This window comes from Stomoxys calcitrans, chromosome 2 (assembly GCF_963082655.1).
Source record: "Stomoxys calcitrans chromosome 2, idStoCalc2.1, whole genome shotgun sequence".
NCBI lineage: Eukaryota > Metazoa > Arthropoda > Insecta > Diptera > Muscidae > Stomoxys > Stomoxys calcitrans.
The window spans coordinates 141,430,446-141,441,112 of NC_081553.1; positions in this window are offsets into that span (position 1 = coordinate 141,430,446).

A 10,667-nucleotide genomic window follows, 5' to 3' on the forward strand; every position below is an offset into this window, starting at 1 on the left:
CTCTTTCAATTATTTCACAATTGCAATTATTTGCGAGCCGTTTGAAATTGCTTGTTCTATATATCAAGAATGAAAGGCTTTGTCAAGGTAAAAATATTTCTATTTGTCACAAATTCCTGCAAGAATTTTGCGCAAAAAACATGTACTTTTATCGTAAGCAAAGGCGAACGTTTTTCAGAAAAGAATTTTACATGGAAAAAAATTTTCGTTTTGTCAAACGATTTTTTTGCGTGTAGTAGCGAGCTTTATGCTCAAATACTCACCCTAGTAGGAAAGACACAAAAGAATAGTTATTGGTCCCGTAAACGACCATTATAGAGTTTTTTGGTTTTACAAGAATATAATGATTCTTTTACCGAAGGCAAAGCAGCTTAAGGGTTTACAAACAAAATTAGTAACGCTCAATAATGCTACGTTTATGGCTTATGATTGATATGTGGAAGCGAAACATTTAGAATAAAAAAAAAATTGTAATAAAGGTGGTATATTTGTCGTAAAAAAGTAATCGTCTTAGAAATTTAGCAAGTGTAGATCATCGGCTACTGGAATAATCCTGTGGTTTCAACTTAAAATTCAGTACGTATTTTTCATTTAAGTAGTACATACAAATTAAACAAGTAAAAGCGTGCTAAGTTCGGCCGGGCCGAATCTTATATACCCTCCACCATGGAGCGCATTTGTCAGTTCTTTTCCCGGCATCTCTTCTTAGGCAAAAAATTATATAAGAAAAGAAAGAAAGAAAAATCTGCTATTAGAGCTCAAGATATGATCCGGGTTAGACCACAATTAAATTATATGTTGGAAAGTAAAATAGAGAGATCGATTTATATGGGAGCTGTATCGGGCTATAAACCGATTCAGACCATAATAAACACGTATGTTGATGGTCATGAGAGGATCCGTCGTACAAAATTTCAGGCAAATCGGATAAGAATTGCGCTCTCTAGAGGCCCAAGAAGTCAAGACCCAAGATCGGTTTATATGGGAGCTACATCAGGTTATGGACCGATTTGACTCATACTTGGCACAGTTGTTGGATATCATAACAAAACACGTGGTGCAAAATTTCATTTTAATCGGATAAGAATTGCGCACTCTAGAGCCTCAAGAAGTCAAGACCCAAGATCGGTTTATATGACAGCTATACCAGGTAATGGCTTGAATTAAACCATACTTAGCACAGTTGTTAGAAGTGATACTAAAACACTATGTGCAAAATTTCAGTCTAGTCGGATGAGAATTGCGCCCTCTAGAGGCTCAAGAAGTCAGGACCCAATATCGGTTTATATGGCAGCTATATCAGGTTATAGACCGATTTGAACCACACTTGGCACAGTTATTGGATATCATAACAAAACACGTAGTGCAAAATTTCATTCCAATCGGATAAGAATTGCGCACTCTAGAGGCTCAAGAAGTCAAGACCCAAGATCGGTTTATATTGAAGCTATATCAGGCTATGGACCGATGTAAACCATACTTAGCACAGTTATTGGATATCGCAGCAAAACACGTCGTGCAAAATTTCATTCAAATCGGATAAGAATTGCGCACTCTAGAGGCTCAAGAAGTCAAGACCCAAGATCGGTTTATATGGCAGGTATATCAGGTTATGGACCGATGTGAACCATACTTGGCACAGTTGTTGGATATCATAACAAAACACATCGTGCCAAATTTCATTCCAATCGGATAAGAATTGCGCACTCTAGAGGCTCAAGAAGTCAAGACCCAAGATCGGTTTATATGGCAGCTATATCAGGTTATGGACCGATTTGAACCATACTTGGCACAGTTGTTGAATATAACAACAAAACACGTCGTGCAAAATTTCATCCCAATCGGATAAGAATTGCGCACTCTAGAGGCTCAAGAAGTCAAGACCCAAGATCGGTTTATATGGCAGCTATATCAAAACATGGACCGATATGGCCCATTTACAATACCAACCGACCTACACTAATAAGAAGTATTTGTGCAAAATTTCAAGCGGCTAGCTTTACTCCTTCGGAAGTTAGCGTGCTTTCGACAGACAGACGGACGGACGGACAGACGGACGGACATGGCTAGATCGACATAAAATGTCACGACGATCAAGAATATATATACTTTATGGGGTCTCAGACGAATATTTCGAGTAGTTACAAACAGAATGACGAAATTAGTATACCCCCCATCTTATGGTGGAGGGTATAAAAATTATACTGTGGGCTTGATAGAGAAAAGATCTGAATATATATTGTATTGGCGAGGACCCTTATCGAGTTCACAATAATCTAGTTATGGTGTTCGTTTTTCAGCAGATTATCTGCCAATTTCGCTACAGTAATTTTACAGACAAAACAGTTGGACCAAAATTTAAAATGTTTCTTAGTTGTAGAATTTAACAATGAAAACCATCCAAAAAAACTAAAACTTCAAAACAAAGTCGCTATCTTTAAATTTAATTTCCTATTTATTACGGGCACGACTATCTGTCACGGATGAATGTTCAATTACTATTATTTAAATTTTTTTTAAACTTAGCATCTTAACCTTAAAGCACTAAAATTTAGGATATTTTGCACTTTAACTAAGTTACTTGTTGTCTTCTCCCGAAGTCAATACACTAAATTTCAACTTATTTGATCTTCATTTTAGATTTTCGTCTTTAATAATAATATGCAAAGTTAACCTATCATTTAAAATAAAATCCTAAATATAAAGGAAAATGTCTGTCGCCAAAGGAAATACTTCCGTAAAAAGTTGAAAAATTTGTTATCTTTCGAATCGTTTAATTAGAACAAAATTTTGCTCAGTACAATGAAACACTTCTTCATTCCAGCTATGCTAAATAACGAAAATACATAAGTCAAAAGCAAAAAAGGACACTTGTTCTCTGGTCATGTGTTTGAAGTGTTGTCAATAACTTTGAACACAAAGACGACGACAACGACCCCCGCTATTGCTCCGAAAGGCTGTGTTCAAATTCCGGCCTGGTTCCGCTTTGGCAAAATGATTAAAGAATTTTTTCTTAAATGGTGATAGTAAAGCAAAGAAATGTTTAAGTACAGTTTTACCACCGAGTATAATCTATGGTGTAAACTATTGTAGTATCTCCCATTCGCAAACGAGTACCTACCATTAGCTAACGGCTCCAATCTAGTACGAGGTTATTTAATATTTACTACTGTGGGCCCAATGACCGGCTTTAGGCCATAATTCACAGGAAGCAGCTAGGACTCTAAAATTTTGCATCAGCGACTGTAAGGGGATCACAAACACAAAATTATAAAATTTGGAGCCACATCTACCTTTAGCAGCGGGTGTAAAATTAAACTCCTTCGAGTCGGTTTCGTGAGCCCCTATATCCAGAGAAAAGTTGTTACCAAACATGCTCATTTCAGTACCATACGGTATTGATAAAGCAAAAACGTATGATAAAAACACAATACCGGATGGTATGGATGAAACATAACATGATTAGTACCGTTTGGTACTACCCTTATTACCGCACTTGTATTGGTTTCATTGAAAATAATTGTAATTAAACCTCAATTCTTTGAATTCAACAACTGATTTCATATTCATTGATTCCTAGAAGTGGTTTTTATATAAATACACCAACACAGCATTCATTTTCCACACAAGAGAGTATCATGTTTTTGATGTAGAATGTCCTTAGAAATTGTACTATTTTCAACGCTTTCGAGTACTTGAACAGGTTTTTACGCACTCAAATTGTATTAAAATAATTTATTTATTTGTTTAACAAATATTTTATAATGGCGTCTATATTTTAAGTACACAGCAAAACAATACTTCTGGCGCGATGACAAGAATACAAATGTGAGGCCGTCAATTCTTAATAGGCTAGTTTGAATTGATACCAAATGGTATTAAAAATCTTTGTCAATGGCAAAAAAAATAATACCGGATGGTATTGACAAAATACCGCCATTTTCAGTTTACATTCATGAGAGGCCACTGTAGCGCAAATATTATCATATCATCCTATGACGCTGAACGCCTGGGTTCACATACTAGCGTGAACATCAGAAAAAACTGTCAGCGGTGGTTATCCCCTCCTAATGCTGGTGACATTTGTGGGGAACGATGTCAATTAAAACAAGTAAAACGTGCTAAGTTCGGCCAGGCCGAATCTTGGGAACCCACCAACATGGATTCTTTATACAAAATAAATTTAGTTGAAGGGCATAATTTCCGGCTTCCAGTAGCTTAAGAAATCAAATCGGGAGATCGGTTTATATGGGAGCTATATCTCAATCTGGCCCATTTGCAATACCCGACGACCTACATCAATGCTTAGTATCTGTGTAAAGGAGCTAGCATTACGCCTTCGACCGCTATCGTCATTTCGACAGACTAACGGGCGGTAAAGCTAGATCAACTCAGATTGTCGAGACGATCAAGAATATATATACTTTATGGGGTCTTAGACGAATATTTCGAGGTGTCACAAATGGAATGACTAGATAAGTATACCCCCATCCTATGGTGGTGGGAAGGAAGGAAAAAGTCTTTCAGCCAAACTGTTTGTTTGTATATTACCTAAGATGAAGATTATATTTTTCATGATCATGTATATTTCTCTTCAGAGAAAAGTCTAATCATGGAAAGTCAACCTTATTTTTTGTACACTAACTTCGCCATTTTGGAAACGACTTATTTCTAAGAGCTGTAAATTACTTCGTGGGCAAAAACTAGAACCAACATTTAGTTATTTTTTATTTAGTCCGTTTTTAATTAATGTTAAAAAATATTTATTTAAAAATGCCTGATATAGCTCCCATGTAAACCGGTGTCTCGATCATCCTTGTTCGGTTCCTACAATAGAAGAATAAAATTATGCCGTTCAACTTAATTTATTTTGTAAAAATTTTTAGCAGAATCCATGGTGGTGGCTTCCCAAAATTCGAACCGGCCGAACTTAGCATTCTTTTACTTGTTTTCCCTTAAGTCGGATAGCTACTGAAAGCCATAATACCAAATCACGTACTTCCGGCAAGTCTGTATGAACTTAAGAATTGTTGCAGTATTTGATTATAGCATCATTTAAATTTTAATTGATTCAAACTTTTAGTGTTGGTTTAAATCTTCAAATGTGGTAAAATATCATCTGTCCACCTACAAATGCAAGAATTACGGTTCAAAATGTAAAAAATACAATGGCATGTACTACGAAGAGCATTAGCATGAACATGACGGTTTTACAGTGATGTAATCATGTGTAATTAATTTCATTTAGTCACATTTTCCTTAAAATTTATTACTTTGCGTTCATAGTTAAATACATGACCATTATGTCGATGGAAACAACAAAAAGCACACACTGTTTACATTCATATGACAGCCTCCTCAAATAGGTGCTATGTTTGAACAAAAAACAAGTAAGAGCGTGCTAAGTTCGACCGGACCGAATCTGATATACCCTCCGCCATGAATCGCATTTATCCAGTTATTTTCGAGGTATCTCTTTTTCGGCAAACAAAGAATAACGAATAAGAACTGTTATGCTATTCGAGCTATATCAAATTATAGTCCGATTCGGATCATAAATGAATTGAATGCTGAACATTGTAGCAGTCATTGTGTAGTATTTTAGTCCATTCGGATAAGAATTTTGCCTTGCAGAAACAATATCGGGAGATCGGGTTATGTGGGAGCTGTATAGATCGATTCAGACCACGTATATTGAAGGTCATGAGAGAAGCCATTGTACAAAATTTCTGCCAAAAAGAATTTCGCCCTCTAGAGGTTCAAGAAGTCAAGATTCAAGATCGGTTTATATGGCAGCTATACCAAGTTATAAACCGATTTGAACAATACTTAGAACAGTTCTTGGATACCAAAACATTACGAGAAAAATTACAGCAAAATAGGTTAAAAATTGCGCACTCTAAAACCTGAAGAAGTCAAGACCCAAGATCGGTTTATATGGCAGCTATATCAAAACATGGACCGATTTGGCCCATTTACAATCCCTACTGACCTACACACTAATAAAAAGGATTTGTGCAAAATTTCAAGCACCTAGCTTTACTCCTTCGAAAGTTAGCGTGCTTTCGACAGACAGACGGACGGACATGGCTGGATCGACTTAAAATGTCGTGACGATCACAAATATATATACTTGATGAAGTCTTAGACGCATATTTCTAGGTGTTATAAACAGAATGACGAAATTAGTATACCCCATCCTATGGTCGAGGGTATAAATAATCAATGCGTATTTATATATGTGGCGTAGTACATGTATGGCAAATGCGTTCCAGGGAGTAATGCCGATGTTATTAATGATCATTTATTCTGCAGTTATTTATTTTTATTTGTAGTTATTTGTTCATACTACCGCACTAACAGCAGGAGCGCAAAACTGCTGACCATTGCCTATTGAAGCACACTTAAACAAGGTAGTTTACAGCCAGAAACAGTTGCCCACAAACAAAGCCTGGGCCCATTAAGTACAATCCAGATTGGGTAATTTCAAATATTTTATCACGGTAGGGTCAGTAGCCGAATATCAAAAATCTTTGTCCAAAAAGTACAATCCTAATTGCCGCATGCCCTAATTCAAACATCGGATTCGTCGTTAACCTTTTGAGGACGAATTGGATATATATGTCCCATTTTGTAGTTTTGCTCTAAAATACACATTTATTATTAGACTTTTGAAAATTTGCATTTAATCTATAAAGAACCAATGATTTAATTTGGTGACAAACATTTAATAAAAATTTCCGTTTCGTCTTGGTAAAATGTCAAACATTAAAATTTCCATAATTTTTTCATTAATTAAAAATATCTCTATTTCGAAGAAGTCTATCAACTAGAGAGTTAAAATTTTAATATTATTGGTGGCAATGCCTCCTCTACCAGTAACTTTTAACATAAATTGGTTTGGTGATATACCTTTACTTGTACACTTTCTATAGTGTAGGGACATATGTCCCATTCGTCCTCAAAGGTAACTAAAAGGGTAAAAACCAGTTTTTGATTTGTTCATATCATTATTCATTCCTAAGGGTGAAATATACATCGTTAGTTCGTAAAAATACAAAAAAGTAGCTATTAGACAAAGCAATAAAATTAACTAAATTAGAGGGTTTAACAAGGTCCAGTTTCCTATTTTAATAACTATCATTTCAGTAGTTAACGTAATTGCAACGGAAACTCTTTAAAAGCTGTATTAAATTTCTGACTTTGAGATCGAGTTTTGCAAAGAGCTACTAATGATTAGATGCCATCTTTTTCTATTATACCCTATACCACTAATGTGGTACAGGGTATTATAACTTACTGAATTTGTTTGTAACACCCAAAAGGATGAGAGATAGACCGATTGATAAGTATACCGATCGACTCAGAATCACTTTCTGAATCGATTTAAATATGTCTGTCTGTCGTTTGTCTATATATATGTTCGTCCGATTTTCAGTAATAATGCAATAAAATGGTCATTTGTTAACCGATTTTCGAAATTTGGCAGGAAGAATTTTTTACGACTCTCGACATTACTGGTGAAATTCATGAAAATCGGTTTAGATTTAGATTTACCTCTCCTATATATGTATCGCCCGATTTTCACTCCAAGAGCTATTGCAAGCACATTTATTAATCTTGGGGGGGGGGGGGCTCCCCACATTTTTTCAATATCGAAAATTGCCAAAAATCTTCTGTGCTGAACTGGCCCATCGACGGTGACATTTGGTCAGAGTTAGAGCTGAATGTTGTACTGATTGCCAACACACTATTTATAGGCCGATCCTAATCTTTCAAAGCCTTCAAAACGTAGTTTTATTTGCGCATATCTTAGTTTTATAGTAATATTGTAGTTTTGGAGAATCAGCTTCAGAATGTGATTAAATTTTTTCTTTTGTGCTCATTTTAATTTGCTCTCAAACTAGTTTCATGATTTCAACAGGTTGTTTTTTGTGTCGGTCGATTGGTTTTAAATGATTTTTATTTTCATAAAATTTTACGCAATCGGATTGAAAAAAAATTAAGAACAAAAAATGTTAAATTTTTTTATTTTTATTTTGTTTTTACTCCGAACTTTATTAAAATCGATGGAAAATCCGTTTTTGTTGGAAAAGATGTCCGGCAAAAATTGCTTCCAACTATTGCCATGTATGCCTATTATTTGCATCATTTCTTTATAAGTCTTTAATTTTTTCTAATTTATTGGAGATAGAATAAGAAAAGATGGTAGAGCTAGAAATCAGAAATACGAAGAGATTTCCTTGTTATTGCAGTTAAAAACTTTTTTCTTTCTTTGTCCACTAATTTTTACTCGGTAAATGAAATAAATAAATAATTGATGTCAAATGACCTTGCGACAACTGTAAGTGTAATATATAACTTGTTCTCATAGATACAGTCTGCCCACTCATTTTATCGCCGCGTTAAATACGAATGGGTAGAAAAATACCCAAGAATGGATTCGTCTTAGTAAAATTCCAGCTTGAGCTAGGAAGGAGGTGCCCTAAAGAAATTTGGATTGGCGATTGGCCCTAAAGAAATTTGGAGTAGACGACTAAAACTAGTTAAAAACATTTTTTCCCGTACATCACTCCTAAGTGAGGTTTCTTGCATCCATTTTAGTGTCTAGTTGAATTTGATGGTTTCTATATTAAAAAAAATAAATTTATGGTGATAATTAAATTAAATCCACCTTTCTTCCCTAAGTGGTTGTAGAATGTTAAACAAGTAAAAAGGCGTTAAGTTCGGCCGGGCCGAACTTTGGATACCCACCACCTCATAACTTATGCCCCATATCAGTAATATCAAAGTATGTTCCGATTTGGACCAAATACTAATAAGTACAGTAGCTACATCTAAAAATAAACCGATCTGAACCATATACGACACGGATGTCGAAAATCCTAACATAAGTCACTGGTCAAATTTCAGTTAAATCGGATTATAAATGGGCCTTTTATGGGGCCAAGACTTTAAATCGAATCTGAACCGACATCGGCCAAGGTGCATAAAAATGTCGAAGAGCCTAACATAAAACACTGTCCCAAATTTCAGCGACATCGGACAATAAATGCGTCTTTTATGACCCCGAAACCTAAAACCTAGATATCGGTCTGTATGGCAGCTCTATCCAAATCTGAACCGATCTGGGCCAAATTGAAGAAAGATGTCGAAGGGCCTAACACAACTCACTGTCCCAAATTTCAGCAAAATCGGATAATAAATGTGGCTTTTATGGGTCTAAGGCCCTAAATCGGAGGATCGGTCTATATGGCAGCTATATCCAAATCTTTACCGATCTGAGCCAAATTGACGAAGGATGTCGATGGGCCTAACAGAATTCACTGTTCCGAATTTCATCAAAATTGGATAATAAATGTGGCTTTTGTGGGCCTAAGACCCTAAATCGAAGGATCGGTCTGTATGGCAGCTATATCCAAACCGAACCGATCTAAGCCAAATTAATCAAAGAAGTCGAAAGTCCTAACACAACTCATTATCCCAAATTTCAGCGAAATCGTATAATAAATGTGGCTTTTATGGGCCTTAGATCCTAAATCGGAGGATCGGTCTATATGGCAACAATATCCAAATCTAGACCGATCTGAGCCAAATTTACGAAGGATGTCGAAGGGCCTAACACAACTCTCTGTCCTAAATTTCAGCAATATCTGATAATAAATGTGGCTTTTATGGGCTAAAGACCCTAAATCGAAATATCGGTCTATATGGGGGCTATATGAAGATATAGTCCGATATAGCCCATCTTCGAACTAAATCAGCTTATGGACAAAAAATGAATCTGTGCAAAATTTCAGCTCAATATCTCTATTTTTAAATACTGTGGCGTGATTTCAACAGACAGGCGGACGGACATGTCTAGATCGTCTTAGATTTTTTCGCTAATCAAGGATATATATACTTTATAGGGTCGGAAATGGATATTTCGATGTGTTGCAAACGGAATGACAAAATCAATATACCCCCATTCTTCGGTGGTGGGTATAAAAATGATTTTTTTGTTGTTCGTACATTGAATAAAAAGAAAATTTTTGATGTTTCAATAATTTTCTTGAAAAAATAAATAAAAATTTCCAAGATGCCCGACCTTGCCTTTAGACAATAATACATTAAAATTTTGCCTTTAGAAAAATGAGTCTTTAAAATTTCATCTTTATATAGAAGACATTTCATTTTGTATTTTATTTTCTGATTTTTATACCCTCCACCATAGGATGGGGGGTATACTAATTTCGTCATTCTGTTTGTAACTACTCAAAATATTGACCCTATAAAGTATATATATTCTGGATCGTCGCTACATTTTATGTCAATCTACCCATGTCCGTCCATCCGTCTGTCCGTCCGTCTGTCTGTCAAAAGCACGCTACCTTCCGAAGGAGTAAAGCTAGCCGCTTGAAATTTTGCACAAATACTTCTTATTAGTGTAGGTCTGTTGTTATTGTAAATGGGCCATATCGGTCCATGTTTTGATATAGCTGCCATATAAATCGATCTTGGCTCTTGACTTCTTGAGCCTCTAGAGTGTAGTATTTTGTTATGATATCCAACAACTGTGTCAAGTATGGTTCAAATCGGTTCATAACCTGATATAGCTGTCATATAAACAGATCTGGGGACTTGACTTCTTAAGCCTCTAGAGGTCGCAATTATTATCCGATTTG